The following is a 21,778-nucleotide window of genomic DNA, read 5'->3' as shown; positions in this document are numbered from 1 at the left end:
TAATGATTTATCTCTTTTCCTTTGTGCAGAATCAATCTGCGGCATCGAATGAGCCTTATGACCGACAGTGGTCACCGTGGTCATAGTTTATTTGCATTCCTAATGAGTCTGGAGAGCTACCGGGAACTATGTACTTGTGATTCTGAAGTTTATTTGCATTTGTGATTGTGAAGTTCATTTGCATCTGTGATGTGGTCGATATATCTATATGAACTGACTGTGATGCCTATTGTGAACTATCTATGATGGATGTGATGTTTATTTGAATGTGGTACGTGGCTGTGACCGAATCAAATAAACTGGTTATATGTGGTAGCTTTGTCGAGTGTTACACTCAGCAAAAGGACTATTTACCGAGTGCCATGAAAAATACACTCGGCAAAGCGGATACGTTGCAAAAATATATGCATTTTGGGGCTAAAATGGTTTATTTGCCGAGTGTATGCGCTGTGACACTCTACAAAGAAGGCATGTTTGTCGAGTGTCCGTGACTGAACACTCAGCAAAGAGATCAAAAGCTGGGTCTGGAATGGCCAGTCTTTGCCGAGTGTCCGGACCAGGACATTTGGTAAACATGCATTATTTACCGAGTGTTAGGGCTGGGACACTTAGCAAATAAGGTCATGTTTGTCGAGTGCCGATAAAAAATGTTTGCCGAGTGCCGATAAAAAACACTTGATAAATAAATTTTTAGGGATACTCTGTACGTCTACTGTTTGCCGAGCGTAACCCTCGCCAAAACTCTTTATCGAGCATTTGTTTTTTCGCCGTGTGCGTGGACACACGGCAAAGATGTTTTCGGTGGTGGGCTCTCTTTCTCTCCTTCCCCTAAACCCCACTGCCTTTCTTCCCCTCCCCGTCTCTCCCTCCCGTGCGGGCGGCGGAGCTGATGAGATCCCGGTCATGTAGGGCCCCACCTCGCGGCTCCTCCTGCTCGCCCGCCGCGCCGACCGACGCAGAGGCCTCCCCTTTCTCGTTCCCCGCGCCTTGCAGGCCGCGCCCGCGACCTCTTCCCCGGCGTTGCCGCTACCTCCCTGCCTCCCCGCCTCAACGCCGGTGATGAGGTAACGACAGTCGACAGGCTAATCTCAGCTACCGGTCACCACGGCATAACCCTAGGTCGCAGTTCCGTTATGTTCGCGGATTTGGAATTCGCTAGTTGTAATTGTACCGTGCACCAATCAATCATTCAATTTATGATTCACTTTGATAGTGTAAAATGTTTTTGGATTAAAAGAACAGTGTGCAATGCCAGGTCGTCCTAAGTGCCAACTGTATTTTTTTTGTCGAAACAGTGTATAAAGTTTCACGCAGACAGATCTCCGAAATGACAATCTTACTCAATCATGACTGAGAAACATACTGAACTAATCTAGCTTAAATAAATTCTTCATTATAATTTAGGAGGAAGGCTATTTGGTTAATTAGTCTGTGGCATTAGATAAATTGGATCTTCTATTTGAAGAAAATATTTTATTTCAATGATTTGCAGATGTTTTACTGAGCCAGCATGTTGAAATTTCAATAATTCTAGTGTTATTTGTTTGCCGAACTTATGTTTAGGTGTTTTTTTTTCTGTTTTGTAGCTACTCAAGTGCATTTACAAGTGTACATGGAGAGAGACCATCATCAGAATATGCAAAGATCAGAAAGAAGTCACTGGAAACCCAGTTTCGAAGAATTTTGGGGGTCAAGTTCACGCAGGATTTTTGCTGACCGTGGCTTTGGTCCATTCCTTGCTCTGTACAGGGCTGCTACTATCTCTTTTCATGTTGTAAAACTCACTATTTGGCATTTGTGGCTCAATGACATGCATAAAAGAGCAGAAAAGGTAGTTTTTCTTCTGTTGTTGGTGGTGGAACTGAGCATCATGTCTCTGATTGTCATTTCCTTATTTCAGTTTCGAGAGACCTTGATACGCTTGGGTCCTTTTTACATCAAGGTATGCTGATTAACATAGATCTGTAGAATGTAGCACTGATTTTTTCGATTAAATTTTGATGCTTAACTTTTCAGTATGGTGTATCTCCTTGTTAAGGTGGAAGCAACATCAATGTAACATGTTTTATGATCATCAAAATCACTGCAGCTATCTATATCTATACATCTATACGTATATATAAAGAGCGTGCAACCACCCAACTTCCGTCCCTCTCACAGATCACTGTTACCGTATAAAGAGCGTGCAACCACCCAACTTCTGTCCCTCTCACAGATCACTGTTACCGGCACAGTCAACGTGCGATGTTTTTCGTGATGAACCGTAACGGGTTTTCTGTGAACAGTGACGGGTTTTACGAACAGTACCGGGTTACTATGAACAGTCCTGACCCATTAAGGTGAACAGTACCGGGGTTTTTATGAATTTTTTTTTAGCGGCGCAATACAAATCTTTTTTCCCCACTATTACCCGCGCAAAGCGCGGGGTCACCTGCTAGTATCTATGGTTTTATAACATGATTATTATCTACCTTAAGCATTCGTACAAAATCAATCATGTTGGTGGCTGTGTTGACTGCATCTTTAGTGTGCCATTGTGTCCATATCTTGTTTTTGAACTACAATACTTCGTTAGCTAATATTGTCTTATTACAACTAGGTATTTTGCTTTTGAAACCTACAACTAGGTAATTGATGATATGTTCTTTTACCAATTCTCTTTCACCGTGCAGCTTGGCCAGGCATTGAGCACACGCCCTGATATACTTCCTAGTGCGTATTGTCAGGAGCTTGCAAAGCTACAGGTACCTCCCCATTCTATATTTTTTCTTTGTGATGAAAACAAATTTTTAGATCTAAGAACATGCTTTCTCGAGTTTATGTTAATCTCCTAGAATTATGAGGTGAATGAGTGTCCTAAAGTTGTGGCGTCAAAGTAGGTCCACTGACATGTTTAAGTCCTAGAAAGGATTCTATCTCGGTTGGAGGCCCCAAAACAGCCATTAGTAACACATAGTTCAAAATCAGAAGTCTGAGGAACTTGTACTGGTAGCTTTTGCATTTCAATGTTTTGGCTGAACAATTTCTTTTCAGGATCAAATATCACCGTTTCCAACTCGCATTGCACTCAGGACCATAGAGTCTCAGTTGGGCTCTCGAATTTCTGATTTGTTTGCTGATATCAGCCCAGAGCTGATTGCAGCAGCATCACTGGGGCAAGTTTACAAAGGTTAGACATTTCTGATAAGACTTCTGCTACTAACCGGTGATTATCCTTGTTCTGTACTGATTGTTATTTACCTTAGCATATATTTCAGACCTGAGTTCTCCAAGTTGAAATGCATTCCTTTGATACTTAAAGTAATGCAGCTCATCTACGCTCTGGAGAGCTTGTTACAGTCAAAGTTCAAAGGCCTGGAATGGCGCCCTTGCTGACTCTAGATGCACTTTTGTTCCACATGATTGGAGAACAAATGAAATGATTTGCTAAGGCTCGCAAAGACCTATTGGTGGCAGTTAATGAGATTGTGAGCTTCTACTTCTTTCTGAACTAGACTTGTTGTCTGTGCTTGTTATGGTGGGGAAGGTGTACCAGCGCCGTAACAAGAAGAGTGGCTAAGCTAGTTGTGCGGAGGCATGCACCAGAGTGCGGCCACCAGGGCCAGGCATGGGAGCCGGTTTGGCTCCGGCCGGTTCAATAGGAGTTAGTTATCAGGAGTGCTATTTTAGTTGGAGTTTGTTAAGTCGAGTTTGTTAGCCCTTAGATTTAGGAGAGATTTGTTATTGAGTTGGTATAAGTGTCAAACAATCTGAAGGAGTAAATCTTTAGCCTGGGATTGAGTTTATCTCACCTTGGGCCCCTCGGGTGTTACTGTTCAAGTCTCCCTGTTGTCGCCGAGTTCCCAGCCAGGCGCCAAGCACGGCGCCGCCAGTTCGTCGCCGGGGTTTCAAGCCCAGGCCTCCCCTCTCGCACTCCTACGCCCTCAGATCCTTAAGCTCCAACAACCTGGTATCAGCCATGTCTGGTCCTGGGTCATCAGCCGCCGCCGTCGTTCCAACCACCGCCGCGGCCACCACCGCCGCCACCACCTCCGCGTTCCCTGTGCTCACCACCTCCACCACCGCGTTGCTGCTCAGTCCGCAATCCGCGACCCCAGCATCCCCCACCGAGGCCTTCAATGCCTTGACGACGGCCATCTACGCGATGCAACGCCAGATGGGGAACATCTCCTTGCGTCTCGCTGCTGTGGAGCGCCGGCCCTCGTCTTCGGGGCGGCCGTTCTTCCAGTACGGGCTGCCGGGTTATGGCGGCATTCCGGGGCTGCCTGCGTCGGCCCCGGCCATCTCGGAGTTGCCGCTATCCGCACCGCCTTTCCAGGCCGCACCACCAGTGCCGACCATCGGAGTCACCATCATCGGAGCCCTGTCCCTGCCGTCGCCGCCGCCATCCATGGGTGTTCCCATCACCCAGATTGCCTTCCCGCACTCGCCATCGTCCGTGCCTTCCCTGTCATCCATCATGCAAGGGGCAGGGGTTGCTGCGCCGCCACCTTCGGCCGCGATGCATACACCGCCGCCCCTGCCTCATCTACCGCCGGAGCCAGAGGGCCCTGCTGTTCCACGCTACCATAAGCTGTCCTTCCCAACCTATGACGGCAAGGAGGACCCGCTCGGCTGGCTGCTCAAGTGTGAGCAATTTTTCCGTGGCTTGCAGACTCGCCACGCTGATTGGGTCTGGCTCGCATCCTACCACCTCACCGGCACGGCTCAGATGTGGTACACAATCTTGGAACGTGACGCCGGCAGGCCCGAGTGGGAAGAGTTCAAGCGACTTTGTCATCAGCGCTTCGGACCCCCGCTCAGTACCAATCACCTGGCGGACCTGACACGCCTACCATTCACGTCTTCGGTTGATGAGTACCTGGATGCGTTCCAGGCGCGTATGGCACACGCCGGCCGCCTCTCGCCGTACCAGCAGGCGCAGCTATTCACCGGCGGCCTTCCGGACCACATCCGCGTCGACGTAGAGCTCCATGACCCGCAAGATCTCCAGCGGGCCATGCGGCTGGCATGCGCGTACGAGCGGCGGAATGCTCCTGCCCCACTCGCCTTGCCAGCGCCGCCGGCTCGACCGCCTCGACGCAACGCGGGGGCTGCACCAGCACTGACCGCACCGGCGGGTTCCCAGGGGACTTCGGCATCAGCTTCACCCGCACAGACAACCACAACACGACCCTTCAAGCGACTGTCACCTGAGGAGATGGCCGAACGCCGCAAGCAGGGGCTCTGCTATAACTGTGATGAGCAGTACGTTCGCGGCCATAAGTGCGCCCGACTCTTTTATCTGGAGGCATCTGACTACATCGTCGAGGAACTAGACGACGCCGATGAGGCACCAGAGGCACCTGCAGCAGCAAACCCGCCGCCCTTCAACCCCGCCGCCCCCATGATCTCGCTCAACGCCATTACTGGCATTCGTACAGAAGACACCATGCAGCTCTACATATAGATTGGCAATGAGCAATTTGTTGCGCTCTTGGATTCGGGGTCCACGCATAATTTTGTGCGCGGCGACGTCGCCCGACGCGTTGGCCTTCAGTTCCACCCCTGCCCGGGCGTCGGGGCCATCGTCGCCAACGGTGACCGCGTGACCTGCCGTGGCCTCGCGAAGGACGTCGCCATTCGCATCGCTGACGAACAGTTCTCCATCGACTGCTACTCCATTCCGATTGACGGCTACGACATGGTCCTCGGCGTCACTTTTCTGAGGACGTTGGGGCCCATCCTCTGGGACTTCGATGACTTGTGTATGGCATTCTCACGCGGAGGCCGCCGCGTGTTCTGGCGCGGCATCGGCTCGACACGGCATGATGTACAGTCAACTCAGCGCCTCCATGCACTTCGCCCAGATGGGCCGGTTCTGATGGAGCGCTTACTGCAGTCCTTCGAGGACCTCTTCGCCGAGCCCCAGGGCTTGCCACCGGTCCGTTCGTGTGATCACAGAATACATCTGCAGCCCAACACGGCGCCGGTAGCGGTCCGCCCCTACCGGTATCCACAGCTACAGAAAGAGGAGCTCGAGTCCCAGTGTGCTGCTATGCTGTCCTAGGGCATCATCCGGCCAAGTACGTCGGCGTTCTCAGCGCCGGTGCTGCTGGTCAAGAAACCGGACTCCTCCTGGCGCTTTTGTGTGGATTATCGCGCCCTCAACGACCGCACAGTCAAGGACAAGTTCCCCATTCCAGTGGTAGAGGAGCTCCTGGATGAACTCAAAGGCGCCAAATTTTTCACCAAGTTAGATCTCCGTTCGGGCTACCATCAAGTCCGGATGCACGCTGATGACATCGAGAAGACGGCCTTCCGCACGCATCAGGGGCACTTTGAGTTTCTGGTCATGCCGTTCAGCCTAACCAACGCGCCGGCGACTTTCCAGAGCCTCATGAACACGGTCTTTCGGCCGTACTTACGTAAGTTCGTGTTGGTTTTCATCGATGACATATTAATCTACAGCCCTTCGTGGACGTCGCACCTCCAGCATGTCAAGGCCATCCTCACAGCGTTGCGCGAACAGCAGCTGCGCATCAAACGCAGCAAGTGTTCGTTCGCCACGTCCTCCATCGCGTACCTGGGCCACATCATTTCCACGGATGGAGTGGCCATGGACCAGTTCAAGGTGGAAGCAGTGACATCGTGGCCACTGCCGCGCGCAGCGTGGGGTCTCCGTGGCTTCCCCGGCTTCGCGGGCTACTACCGCCGCTTCATCAAGAACTTCGGTGCCATCGCTGCACCTCTCACGCAGCTCCTGCGCAAGGACGCTTTTCTGTGGTCAGAGGAGGCCGCGGCGGCGTTCACGGCGCTGAAACAAGTGCTGGCTGCGGCTCTGGTTCTCCAATTGCCGGACTTCGAGCTACCCTTCACGGTGGACTGTGATGCGTCCGGGTCGGGTTTTGGCGCTGTGCTGCACCAGGGCACGGGCGCCATCGCGTTCTTCAGCAGGCCGTTCTCGCCAAGGCACATGAAGCTAGCTGCGTACGAGCGGGAACTAATTGGTTTGGTACAGGCTGTTCGTCACTGGAGGCCCTATCTTTGGGGGCGTCGCTTCGTCGTGCGCATCGATCATTATGCACTCAAGTTCCTCCTCGACCAACGCCTCTCCACCCTGCCTCAATACCAGTGGGTCTCCAAGCTGTTCGGCTACGACTTCGCCGTCGAGTTTCGGCCGGGGCGCCTGAACGTGGTTGCAGACGCGCTGTCCCGGCATGACGAGGCTGCTGATCATCTCCACGCCCTGTCAGGACCATCCTTCGACCTCTTCGACAACCTCCACCGCGAGCTCGAGGGGGACACAGCACTGCGCGCGCTGCGGGATTCGGTCGCCGCTGCACGCAGCGCCCCTTGGCGCGTCGTGGACGGCCTCATTCTTCACGGCACCCGCGTCTTCGTGCCGGCATAGTCGGCGCTGCTGGCCACCGTGCTGGAGCTTGCCCACACGGTTGGGCATGAGGGCGTTCAGAAGACCCTTCACCGTCTGCGCACCTAGTTCTACATTGAGGGCGATCGTGCACAGGTGCGCGACTTTGTGCACGCCTGCGCCGTCTGCCAGAAGAACAAGGTGGACTCCCTTCGGCCGGCAGGGCTGCTGCAGCCCCTGGAGGTGCCATCGCAGGTGTGGTCCGACATCTCGCTAGACTTCATTGAAGGACTGCCACGTGTTAATGGCAAGAGTGTCATCTTGACTGTGGTCGATCGCTTCTCCAAGCACGCGCACTTTATAGTGCTCAGTCATCCGTATACAGCGGCGTCGGTTGCCAAGGCGTTCTTCGAGGCCATCGTTCGCCTGCACGGGTTCCCCAACTCCATTGTCAGCGACAGGGATCCCGTGTTCACTGGCAATGTGTGGCGGGATCTGTTCAAGTTGGCGGGGGTCAAACTCCGCCGCAGTACGGCGTTCCACCCGCAAACTGACAGCCAGTCGGAAGCAGTGAACAAGACCATTGCCATGTATTTACGCTGCATCACCGATGACCGCCCCCGTGCTTGGTTGGAGTGGCTACCCTGGGCAGAGTATTGCTACAACACGTCCTACCACACTGCCTTGCGGACTTCGCCATTTCAGGTTGTTTATGGCCGGCCTCCGCCTGCCTTGATTCCCTATACTGCAGGCACAGCGCGCACCGACACCGTCGACACGCTTCTCCAGGATCGCGACACCTTCCTGGCTGAGGTGCGCGCACGCCTCCTCCAGGCCCAGGAATATGCCAAGTGCTACTACGACGGCCACCATCGCCCCCTGGAGTTTGCAGTGGGCGATTGGGTGTGGCTACGCATCCTCCATCGACCGGTGCAGTCGCTGCTGCCGGGACCGCGGGGCAAGCTGAGCCCGCGGTTCGCCAGCCCGTTCCAGGTGATCGAGCGCATTGGCGACGTCGCGTACCGTCTGTTGTTGCCAGAAGGAGCGCGCATCCACAACGTCTTTCATGTTGGCGTCCTCAAGCCGTTCCGGGGGACCCCTCCAACAACGCCCCCGGCCCTTCCTCCACTGCGTCACGGTCGTCGTCTCCAGCAGCTAGCCCATGCTCTACGTGCCCAGCTTCGTTGGGGCACTTGGCATGTCTTGATCCAGTGGGCAGAATTGCCTGAAGATGAAGCCACCTGGGAGCCGCTGGAAGAATTCCGCGCTGAGTTCCCCGCCTTCCAGCTCGAGGACGAGCTGTTCGTCGAGGGGGGGAGTGATGTTATGGTGGGGAAGGTGTACCAGCGCCGTAACAAGAAGAGTGGCTAAGCTAGTTGTGCGGAGGCATGCACCAGAGTGCGGCCACCAAGGCCAGGCGTGGGAGCCGGTTTGGCTCCAGCCGGTTCAATAGGAGTTAGTTATCAGTTGTGCTATTTTAGTTGGAGTTTGTTAAGTCGAATTTGTTAGCCCTTAGATTTAGGAGAGATTTGTTATTGAGTTGGTATAAGTGTCAAACAGTCTGAAGGAATAAATCTTTAGCCTGGGATTGAGTTTATCTCACCTTAGGCCCCTCGGGCGTTACTGTTCATGTCTCCCTGTTGTTGCCGAGTTCCCAGCCAGGCGCCGAGCACGGCGCCGCCAGTTCGTCGCCGGGGTTTCAAGCCCAGGCCTCCTCGCACTCCTACGCCCTCAGATCCTTAAGCTCCAACAGTGCTACTCTGATCACTATTGCTCTTAATAGTTTTTTTTACATTTGCCATGACCGGCTGATCATTATGAATTCCAAAGACCACTTCATCTGGATCCAAAATTTATATTTTCAGACTGGATTAGAATGTTTTTTGCATTTATATTATCAATAGCTTCCTATCGACATAACATGAGATGGATGAAGCTCAGTTTTGCTCTTTCCTCAGATGATTCATGGCATATTATCTTTGGATTATGCATAGAGCATATAATTTTACAAAGTGTAGTATTTGTTGGACTATCCTATGTTTGTTGCCTTGTTATGGCCCTCTACCTGGTACTTAATGGTCTGACTTATTGTGATTCTAGTATTTTTGGGTGTAGGTTAATCTTTTTTCTGATCCTTTCTGAATTATCTTTTTAACTTCAGTGATGCTCGTTTCCTGAACATGAAGTTACATAAATCAAAAGACCATTATGCAGATTGTAGACCTACGATCTTCTCTTTTGACAATCATCATGCCCTCCTGTAAATTCTAGATCGTTCTGTATAATTTTAACCTTTGTATGTTGCATTATATTTTATCTTTGGTTCAACAGGTCAGGCACATGTTTGATGAGATTGATTATAATTTAGAAGGAAAAAATGCTGAAAGGTTTGCTACTCTTTATTCTCATGGTGAGTTTGGACACTCATTTAATTCAATTCTTAATAAATTATTGATATACTCTATATCCATCCCCCAACTATGGTCTCACAAAACCTGTTCCTCTAAAGTTTACATGCGGCAAGCTCAACACCATTGATTCTGTAGCAGGTTCAGGTAGGGTCAATTCTGAAGGTAGTACAAGTATCAAGGTCCCAAAAGTTTACTGGAATTATACATGTAAAACCATACTGACACTGGAATGGATTGATGGAATTAAGCTAACTGATGCTGAGCGCATCAGCAAAGCCAATTTGAACAGGAAAAGAATGACAGATGAGGTATTGTCACTTGGCTGCTTGAATGTAAATTGCATCGCAACATTAGTTCTGTCCTTTGTTTCTCTTGTGTGATTCTCATGTATGACCATATCCTTCATCCCTTAAAATACCATTAGCTTGAATTTTTGGCTAGAACATAAGTGTAACCATCTCTATGGAGGTGTTCTACTGTGTTTAGTGTATGTCCTTAGTTCTTTACCCTCTATGCTTTTGATATCATGGTTGCTGACTTTTATGGACTGATTTTTTCCTATTGTCTCACAGGGTCTCTATTGCTCATTGCGACAGCTGCTTGAAGAAGGTTTTTTCCATGCAGACCCCCATCCTGGTAATCTAGTTGCAACTGAAGGTGGATCTCTAGCATATTTTGACTTTAGTATGATGGGAGATATTCCGAGGCACTATCGTGTGGGGCTTATACAAATGGTATGTGAGACTGTGTCTTAACTTGTTCTGCATTCAACTCATGGATCTTACAAAGGGTATTGTTTTTCACTCTTATTGTGGAAACTGGAAAGTTCAGAAGGGTCTAGGCTTAGATGTTGTGCTGCTAAATCACTTAACTATTTTTGTAAGTTACAGGCTACGTGTTATTGGTAAGATCTTCAAAGAGCAGCAAGTTAGGCTAGCAATGCTGGTGTTTGATTTTCAAAAGTTGGTTAAACTTAAATATGGCTAATATTATTTCCTGGTCTAATCACATTGTGGATAAATTTAATTAGGATGTCTAGCAAGAAATAATTTGCTGAATGATCTTACTGTTTACTGCACTTGTGGTATAGCATAAATAAAACTGAACTTTGATATGAGTGTCACTAATGCAATATAGTAGTCCTTCTATCTTCGGTTGTGTGAAACATTTACTTGTAGTACTTTGTTCATGTGTAATGAAAGCCTCTAGGTGAGTTGGTTAGTGGCTCGAGTAGCACTCCTCAGGTCCTGGGTTCGACTCCCCATGGGGGCGAATTTCAGGTTGGCGTAAAAAAAAAATCCCCTCGTTTGTCCCACACCAAAGCATAGGTCTAAGGTTCGGCTCCAGTCATGGTCGTTCTCACATGGGTGTGGCAGGGTTCAAGGGTTTTCTCGATCTGCGTGAGGTCTTCTTAGCCGAACATGACATGGGAGGAGGCAATGAAAAGGGACTTGAAAGGATCGAATATACCCAGAGAATTGTCTTGGACAGGAGTGCATGGAAAGCCGCTATCCACGTGCCTGAACCATGACTAGGCTTTAGCTCCTCTAAATATCACTGTTATTGATGCCTGACATATATTTATTTATTTTTCTTTATTTTCCCTTTTTTGTTGGTGGCTCATGACCTCATGTCGGGTTTCAACTCTAGACTACCCCAACTTGCTGGGGACTAAAAGACTTTGTTGTTGAGCCATGTGTTATTTAGAATTATTGTTCTCCGGAGCTACTTCAAAGCCTGTCAATGCTAGCATGTTAGCTGTAGTTCACGTTTGCACTGAGCTATTAAGCATTTTGATTAGAGCTAACAAACAGAAAGGCACAGGCAGATTATTGTTGTGAAACTTGGGTAACTAATAATGATGAAGTTTCAAGTTGACACTCTGGTGAAGATAGTCAAGATTTTTTTTGTTTCGTAGGGTAGTCTTCAGATTTATCTGTTGCTGAAGTTTGAGTTAGCTTACTTCTTTAAAAATTTAGGCCCAAAAATTTAATATAGCAATACCCTTTTTATTCACGTTTGTGCCCTTCCAACAAGGCTGACATTGTATAGGTAAGTCTAATTGAATTTTGGTATGGTATATTGGTATTTAAACAGCTTGTCTATCTTGTTCCTACTCGGATCATTATTATGGCTTAATTTCTTGCATATGGTTGCTGCTCTCATCTGCCTGGTTCTATTTTCCTTTTTCTAATTTCGTCCATCCTTTGATCCTTTCTAAGTTCATTCGTTCCTTTCCTTGCAGGGCGTAATGAACCATTTGTATGATGTGATGTATGAATTTAATTTCTCCCTTCCCCCTGATTATGCGCTGGTGATAAGAGCGCTTGGTTCTCTAGAAGGGACTGCAAAAGCACTGGATCCTGAGTTTAAAGTTATTGAGAGTGCATATCCTTTTGTGACTGGGAGGCTCCTTGCAGACCCCAGCCCCGATATGAAGAAAATATTAAGGGAGCTTCTTATACGTGACGATGGATCCATCAGATGGAATCGACTGGATAGGCTGGTACATATTTCTTAATTATTGTTCCTTCTCTTGCTATTTCATTTTTATCATGATTTCCCCCCCAAACCATATGATGAAATTACAAAAAAAGTCAATAAATAACAAGAACACACTAGGGAGTTTCATTTGTCATGATATAATAATATACACTCCTGATTCCTCTGTTTGTATGCGTGGAAACAGTTTCATGGATCTATCCTTTCTGTGAACATGATTACTAATTTGTGGTAGCCCTCTTAACAGACGGAACCACTAAGGTAAAGACTAAAGGACAACAATAGATATCCAGCTCTATAGATGCGGAATTATGCACAACTTTTACTGTTGGTTATCTATTTTTTTTGGGCATCCTGTATTCTTTTTCTGGGCTGTATGATCTGAGCTAGCTCAGTTTGTGGGAATACTCCCCAGCACCCAGGTTTGAGTTGTCTTTGGCTTGAATATGGTTGCCCATTTCTTCTTACTTACAATGTGACCTAGTTCCTCCTATTTTGGTCGACTTTTTCAATATATTTTGTTCCAGTACCGTGGTGTTGCTCAACGCAAAATTGGGCAGGTTCAATTCTGGTACCTATGATTATTCACGCCACAAAACCTTGTTTTCAATTCACTTAGAGTAAATTTCACAAGGGCAACTGTTGGGATCGCTGCTACTACTACTCATATAGTAGTCGTGGAACGTAGGGCGTGGCTTGTGTGTGCGGCGGCGGCGAGGTTGCAACGCCGTCTTGGCAGCCGGCGTCGAGAGTGAGAGTGAGTGCGCAAGAGAGACAGAGGAGCGGGAGAGATTAATCAATCTCTAGCTAAACTTCACATTAACCAAGTGTTTAGGCTTTATAGCCGAATCCTTATCACCAATCTGACTAACAAATCCAAATCGACTAACTGAATAAAATCTGAGGTCCTATCTTCTAGGAGCGGCGCCCACACTGGGCGCGGTCACCACGCTGAGGCCGCTCGTCGCGCGCTTCTTGTTGCGCGTCGCTCAGCCAAGGCTGCGCTTACGGCGTTGATAGACGTGGCCCACCATAACATCACTCCCACCGTCGACAAAAAGCTCGTCCTTGAGCTGGAAGTCCGGGTATGCCGTGCGGAACGCCTTGATATGTTCCCAAGTAGCTTCAGCCTCGGGCAGTCCCGCCCACTTGATGAGCACGTGCCAGGCGCCACGGCGCAGCTGGGAGCGCAGCACGCGCTTTGGAGCTTCGAGCAGACGACCATGCTGTAGCGGAGGAAGAGGTGGCGTCGCTGCTGGAGGAGGGCCATGGAAAGGCTTGAGGACGCCGATGTGGAAGACATCGTGGATGTGCGCCCCCGCTAGCAGCCGGAGACGATACGCGACGTCGCCCATGCGCTCCAGAACCTAGAACGGCCTAGCATAGCGCGGACTCAGGCTTGCCCTGCGCCCTTGGGACCAAGGACTGGCAGGGCGATGGATGAGCCGAAGCCACACCCAATCATCGACGCTGAACTCCAAAGCGCGATAGTGTGCATCCTAGTGGTGCTTGGCGTATGCTTGAGCTTGGAGCATACGGTCACAAACGTTGGCGAGGAAAATGTCCCGGTCCTTCAACGTTGGTGAGGAAAATGTCCCAGTCCTGCAGAAGGGTGTCCACCGTCGCCGTGCGCGCTGAGGACGGCTCGTAAGGCAACAGCGCCGACGGCGGGCGACCATAAACCACTTGAAATGGCGTTGTATGCAAGGCAGAGTGGAAGGTGGTGTTGTAGCAGTATTCGGCCCATGGAAGCCACTCCAGCCAAGCACGGGGACGATCACCGGTGATGCAGCGCAGGTACATAGCGATCGTTTTGTTGACCACCTCCGACTGCTTGTCCGTCTAGGGATGGAAGGCAGTGCTCATGCGCAATTGGACGCCCGCCATCTTGAACAGGTCGTGCCAGACATGGCCGGTGAAGACAGTGTCCGATCGCTGACTACGGACGCCGGGAACCCATGGAGGCGAACAATGTCGTTGAAGAACGCGCGAGCGACTGAGGACGCCATGTAGGGGTGGTTGAGCGCTATGAAGTGAGCGTACATCGAAAAGCGGTCGACCACTGTGAGGATGACGCCCTTGCCATTCACCTTGGGGAGCCCTTCAACGAAGTTCAAAGAAATATTAGATCAAACCTGAGACGGAACGTCGGGAGGTTGAAGAAGCCTAGCCAGATGGAGCGCCTCAGTCTTGTTCTGCTGGCAGGTGGCACAGGCGCGCACGAAGTCACGCACGACCACGCGATCATGGTCCACCACGAAGTCGAGGTGGAGGCGCTGCAAGGTGTTCTGGACGCCCTTGTGTCCGGCCGTGTGCGTGAGCTGAAGCACGGTCGGCAAGACACTGGAGGCGGCCAACCCATAGACGTGGGAGCCTCGGAGAATGAGACCGCCCTCGACGTGCCAGGGTACGCTGCAAGTTTCGATGATAGTATCGCGGAGGTGGCGTAGCTGGTCATCCGTCTGGAGCTCAGCTCGAAGTTCATCGTAGAGGCTGAACGTCGGCTCGGAGAGCGCTGCCAGGCCGGAGTCCTCTCCCAGCTCGCGGCGCGACAGCGCGTCCGTCACGGTGTTGAAGCCCCCCGGGCCAGTACTCCACAGAGAAGTCGAAGCCGAAGAGTTTGCTTATCCATTGATGTTGTGGAACCGTGGAGAGGCGCTGATCGAGCATGTACTTGAGCGCGTAATGGTCGGTCCGGACGATGAAATGACGGCCCCAGAGATAAGGCCGCCAATGGTGCACGACCTGGACGAGGCGATGAGCTCACGCTCATAGGCCGCCACCTTGAGGTGCCGGGCAGCGAAGGGCTTGCCGTGGAACAACAGGGGCCCGACGCCTTGGTGCAGAATGATGCCGAAGCCGGTGCCGGAGGCGTCGCAATCCACCATGAAGGGCTTGGTGAAGTCCGGTAGATGGAGCACCGGAGCTATGGACAACGCCTCCTTGAGCGCCTTGGTGCAGAGCTATGCCGTAGCCGCGTTGGTCCAGAGGAACCCTCTTTGCGAAGCAATTGAGTGAGGGGGGCCGCCACAGTACCGAAGTCCTTGATGAAGCACCGGTAATACCCGGCGAGGCCGAGGAAGCCGCGCAGCCCGCACGTCGGCGCTGCGGCCAAGACGCCACGGCCACCACCTTGTCGCCGTCCATGGCTACCCCCGATGCCGAGATGACATGGCCTAGTTAGGCCATAGAGGTGGTGTCGAAGGCGCACTTGGAGCGCTTGACCCGCAGCTGGTTGTTGCGGAAGACGGAGAGGTCGACGCGCAGTTGTTGGAGGTGCTCGGACCAGGAGGCGCTGTAGATTAAGATGTCGTCAAAGAACACTAAGACGCACATACGGAGGAACGGGCGGAGCACCGCGTTCATCAAGTTTTGGAACGTCACCGGCGTGTTGGTGAGCCCGAACGGCATCACGAGGAACTCGAAGTTCCCGTGATGCATTCTGAACGCCGTCTTCTCCACATCATCTGGGTGGACGCGCACTTGGTGGTAGCCGGCGCGCAAGTCGAGCTTGGTGAAGAAGCGTGCGCCGTGTAGCTCGTCATCGATGAGTTCTTCCACCACCGGGATCGGGAATTTATCTTTCACCGTTTGATCATTGAGCGCCCGGTAGTCCACACAGAAGCGCCATGTCGCATCTTGCTTCTTGACGAGGAGCACCGGCGCAGAGAACGGCGATGTGCTCGGTCTAATGATCCCCTGCGCCAACATCGCCGTGCACTGGGCCTCCAGTTCATCCTTCTGGAGTTGGGGATAATGGTACGGCCTTACAGCCACTGGTGCGGTGCTAGGCAAGAGGTGGATGCGGTGATCGTAGTCATGCGGTGGCGGGAGCCCGGACGGTGGCGCGAATACATCCTCGAACGACTCCAGCAGGGGTCGAGGAGGGCAGGCTCTGAGCTGCGCATGGTGTGGAGACGACTGGTCGGGGGGATATCCGTGCGCGTTGACCCGATGCCCTTCCAAAGGATGCGTCCGCCGTGGTGCTAGAACGCCATGCAGAGGTCGTCGAAATCCCACAAGATGGGGCCCAATGTGCGCAGGTACTTGATGCCGAGGACCACATCGTAGCAGTCGAGCGGGATGGCGTAGTAGTACACGGTGAAGTGCTCGTCGGCGATGCGGATGACGACGTCGTGGGCCAGCCCACGGCACGCGACACGGTCACCATTGGCCACCACCACATGGGCGCCCTGGCTGTTGTGGAATTGGGGGCCGACGCGGCGAGCTGCAACCATACTGATGAAGTTGTGGGTTGACCCTGAGTCAAGGAGGGTCGTGAGCTCATAGTTACCGATGGCGATGCGAAGCTGAATGGTGTCCTCTGTTCGAATGCCAGCGCTCGCGTAAAGCGAGATCAGCGGCGGCAGCTCCGACGACTGGTCCTCTTCCGCCGGCGGGGGTTTGACGTCGTTGAAATCAGAGACCTCCAAGTAGAAAAGGCGTTGGCACTTGTGGCTGCGCACATACGACTCATCACAGTTGTAACGCAGGCCCTGGTGCCGATGTTTTGCCATCTCCGTCGGGGTAAGCTTTTTGAACGACGCGGTGGCGCTGGAGGGTTTGCCGTGAGTGTCAACTGTTGCGTCGGTGGTGAAGTTGCAGTAGCCAGAGGTTGTGGCTGTGGCCGGGCTGGGGGACGCAGTGGTTGGGCTGCGGCCGATCCTGGCAGGGCCCCTGCACGGCGCTCATAGGCGTGAGCTAGGCCCATGGCCCGTTGGAGATCCGTCGGCGCCTGGAGTTCGACATCGGTGCGGATGGGATCTGACAGGCCGCCGGTGAAGAGCTGGACCTGCTGTGCCGGTGACAACGGACCGGCATGGGCCATCCTGGCCTGGAACGACTCTTGGTAGTCTGCCAAGTGCTGTGGAACGACAGACACGCCAAATCAGAGAGGTGGTTGGTACCCAGGGCCGGCCCGAAGCGCTGGTGGCACAAGGCCTTGAAGAGCGGCCAGTTGATGGCACTCACGTCGCCGGTGTCACACTCCAGCATGTAGTACCAGTGCTGCGCCACGCCAGTCATGTGGAACGACGCGAGCCAGACCATGTCCGCGTCGGGGGTGCGCTACGCCCGAAAGAAGGGATCGCACTTGTTGAGCCAGGGCCCGGGGGCTTCCTTGCCGTCGAATGTCGGGAAGGAGAGCTTGTGGAAGCGGGGGACGCCGATGGCATCCGCCTGGGATTCATAGGGCGCCGGCAGCACAGGCGGTGGCCCGTTGAGGTTGGGAAGGGGCGATGGCGAATGCGGAAATGCGTTCTGGGTGATGGGAAGCGGGGATGATTGGACCGGCTGCTGGCTGGCTGCCTCAGTGTGCACCACGACAGACGAGGCAGATGGTGCTGGTGGAATGCCCCCAAACCTAGGTAAGCCGTAGGGCAGGGACGACGGTGCCGGTGGAGGGCTGCTGGAGCCCGCCGCATCGTAGGGCTGATTGGAGGGTCCGCCCTGATCCGGGGGAGGGGGGGCTTCGACGGCCGACAACCGAGTGGTGAATTGGCCCATCTGGCGCTGGAGGCCGTAGATGGCCGTAGTGAGGGTGTCCAGGGGCGACGGAGGAACGCCCGAGGTGGGAGGCATGGTGGTGGGCGGTGGGGCGGTGGTGGAGGGCGGCGCAGCGGTGGATGGCGGAATGGTGGGAATGGCGGCGGAGGTGACGGCGGTGGTGGGAATCACGACATCGGGCCTGACATCGATACCAAATTGTTGGGATCGCTGCTATTACTACTCAGATAGTAGTCGTGGAATGTAGGCGGGCGTGGCTTGTGTGTGCGGCGGCGGCGAGGTTGCGACGCCATCCTGGCGGCCGGCGTCGAGAGTGAGCAAGTGCGCAAGAGAGACAGAGGAGCGGGAGAGATTAATCAATCTCCAACTAAACTTCACATTAACCAAGTGTTTAGGCTTTATAGCCGAATCCCAACAAATCTCCAATCTGACTAACAAATCCAAATCGACTAATTGAATTAAATCTGAGATCCTATCTTCTAGGACGCGCCCACACTGGGCGCGGTCAGCACGCTGAGGCCGCGCGTCGCGCTCTTCTTGTTGCGCATCGCTCAGCCACGGCTGCGCTTACGGCGCTGATAGACCTGGCCCACCATAACAGCAACTCTCTATGTCCAAAAAACCCCTTATCTTCGGACCACTTCATAAACTACAGCTATTTGTGCTCCTATTAACGCAAATCAACAACTTTTCACCACCCTGATGGTAGTGCTGATTGGTCCCACCCCTTAGCTGGACAAGTATGCATCAACCATCCTAGGTGTCCTCATCACATCCGGCTTTGTCTGGAGGACAGGTGTCATCAAGCAGCCATTTGACAGGGTGTTAAAACTGTAGTTTTGTGTTATTATGGGTGAAATAGTTGTAGTTCTTTCAAACTGGTCCTAGAAGTTGTAGTTTATTGAGTTAGGCACACTACATTGTAATTCTGTGAAAAAATATGGTGATAGGCTTGTAATTGCATTTCTTAACAAGTTTTTAAGCTTCAATATGCAACAGAGGAGAAATTCCAATAATCTGAAAAATTAAAATATAATAACTCAGTCAATCTTTCCTGGAAATGGATCTTGGTCTCTATACTGTTGTGGGTCTTAATCCTGGTGTTGTGTTTTGGTTAGTGTCATGAGAAGTTTTACAAATATCTGTTTGATCTTGTGTTATGCATTCCTCCTAACATCGTGCATTGTGTGGAGTCCTAAGTCGTAATATCAATGTGAGGAGAGGTAGAGGAAGACTGAAGCTGATATGAGGGAAGCAATAAAAAAGATTTAAAGGGTTCGGATATACCTAGAGATCTTTGTTTGGATAGGAGTGCTTGGAAAACAGCTATTGACGTGCCTGAACCGTGACTAGGGGCTCATGTTGGGTTTCAACTCTAGCCTACCCCAACTTGCTTGGGACTAAAAGGCTTTGTTGTTGTTGTTGTTGTAACATCATTTGTTTTTCAGATTGCAGCTATATCTGAACAGTCATCAGAATCTTCAAGCGCAGCGGGAGCTGACTCTAGTGAGAATGCCAATGGAAGTCCTGAGTGGAGATCATTTGATATGCATTCTGTGATTGCAGCTACAGAAGACCTATTTGATTTCATTTTATCAGGGAAAGGATGGCGGGTTTGGGTTTTCCTTGTCCAGGATATTGTTAAAGCTTCAGATGCGTTTCTTCAAGAGGCAACATTCCGTATATATTTGACAAAGTGGGAAAGATAGGGGACATAAATCCAGAGGTTAGTTGATGTTCATTATGACTTGATAGTTGAACTCCGTGATTTGTAGTTCCTGTGTCAGAGATCTACTCCATCCACACATAACAAGGTTGATTTAGTACCATAGCAGGATGGTCACAAACCTCCATTCAGGTCGCACGAATCAATTCATGGCTTGTGTGTGAACTGAATCACTTGGAAATTGTGGGTGGTCAACGGGGCTGGGCGAACCCAAACAAAGAGTAGTAAGATGCTGAGGACATCTTGGTAGCACTGGGTGAGAGTGGCGGCGGCTGGAAAGCAGGGTGTTGTGAGCATGGGCGACAAGCAGGAGCGACCTGATCATGGTCAACCTGGCCCGGTTGACACGTCGGGTGGGCGCGGGCAATTTCTGACCCGAAGCAAAAATCGGGTTGGGCTTGGGCCTAAATTATAGCCTATGGGCTGGCCCAATGACCTGACTATAGGGAGAAAAAGAAACATAAGTCATTTCCTGTTCTCTGTTGAATTTTCATCCTGGCCACAGTTGTGCTGATCCAGCCCACTAGTAACCCAGCCACCTCACATTGTTGACCTATAGGCCAAGCCACGAATGCACGATTCCTTCCATTCTCCGTCTCCAATCTCCATCCCCTGCCAACACGCACCTGGTTGTGCCAGGTGCTACCAGATCCGTATGAGGCTACGAAGGCCAAGCTGCAAGATCCCCGCTGGCCACCACCACGCCGATGCATCTCACCGCGGGGAGGACGACCAAATCGATGTGCAGCAGTCAGCCACCAACTCTCCATGCCTCGCCCCACCGATGGCGAGCACTGGCCACAGATGCCTCCTTGGCACATCAACATCGACGCCGAGCGCTGCCCGCCAGCGCATCGTTGATGTACGAACTGCATGACCTGAGGAATTGGTTGGGCTGGTCAGCGGCCTGTTGAGCTCGCCATTGGGCGGGCATGGGCCCAAGATTTGCAGCCCGATGCCTGGGTTGGGTCGGTCCTGGGCCAAGAGAAAAAACGTCGGGTTTTACCGGCCTGACCTGGTTCGATATATGGTCAGATCTAGCTGGAGTTGACACATTGCAAAAATGAGTTGTGTGGCCAGCGTACCTGGCGGTAGCAGCGGTCTACTGTAGCCTCATGAAGTTTGAGGGAGAAGCAAAAGGGTGGCAGTGCTGTGTTGACGAGAGGGAGAGCTTGTGCATTGCAGTGCCAGGGTTGGAACGATTAAAAGATTTGGGCTGGGCCTTCTTTTACTTGCCATTTCCTCCTTTCCTTTCTTTATTTTATACCTGGACATATATCTGATCAAGTAGTTCTGAATCACGAACCTTATTCTGGATTCTCGATTCATGAACCAGAGTACCAATAGCGAACATTACTTTTTGAATGTGGCAAACCGCAAACCCTGCGGACCACAGTTCTGGTCACTATGGTTAATACTTTGTTTTAGCTTGCTCCTGTTAATTAATGATTACTCACTCTGTCACTTATCTCACAACCACCACTGACAAGCAGTAATACCAACAAGAATCAATGGGTTTGCCTGGTATGAAGTGTTTGCTTTGAAAACCAAAATGACTTCTAGTTGCAAGCCAAAACCAGCTTCCCAAAAAGGTATTTACTCTTAGACGAGTCACAGGTGCGTAATAAGACATTAGAGGTGACTTTTGACCATTCAAGCGCACTATACTACTGTTTGCTTTGCTTCTTTCAGAAAGTAATGCAATTTGCGGTTGTGTTAGCCCGCTGTTAACACCCCCCACCCCAAAAAAAAAGAGACTGTACAAGTCAGCTGAACTGGTCAATATGCAGCATAGCACGGAGTATGGCTTGTAATACTGCTGAAGGTTTGCTTTGTCTTGCAGAGAAGTAAGATGATCAGGAGGCTGGTGAATACAGTGCAATCGGCTTGGAGTGCCATGCTAATCCGTACTTTGCTGAAGCATGAATCACAAAAATTTGTTCTTGATGTGTTTTTGACCCTGGCTAGCCATTCCAGTAACAAGATTCCAGAAACATTCTGGCTCTGTATGTCAAGATTTCTAAATTACTTGGACAAACAAGATATGCTTTAGGAACAGCTGATATTTAGTTTGTTTACTTGGTTAGTTGGACATCTTGGTTATTAATTCGTTCCCTGTGCATTGCACCCGATTATCATCATCTACAAGCACTCTACTATTTCCTATTGAGTCTGTGATATGATATACGAAGTTATGTTACCAACGAACGAAAGTCACATACCAGTACTAAGTATTCTCGGTTTAATCCTCCATCCCACACAACTCCTTTTGTCGCTCCAAGT

At 51.2% G+C, this 21,778-nt stretch overlaps 1 pseudogene; it reads left to right on the top strand.

Moving 5' to 3' along the window:
- Positions 1-903: 903 nt before the first annotated feature.
- On the top strand, positions 904-21,548 carry LOC136551405 (uncharacterized; annotated as a pseudogene).
- The last annotated feature ends 230 nt before the right edge of the window (positions 21,549-21,778 follow it).

Source organism: Miscanthus floridulus, chromosome 4 (genome assembly GCF_019320115.1).
Source record: "Miscanthus floridulus cultivar M001 chromosome 4, ASM1932011v1, whole genome shotgun sequence".
NCBI lineage: Eukaryota > Viridiplantae > Streptophyta > Magnoliopsida > Poales > Poaceae > Miscanthus > Miscanthus floridulus.
The sequence above is the reverse complement of the archived record's forward strand: the minus strand, read 5'-3'. Positions and strand labels throughout refer to the sequence as shown.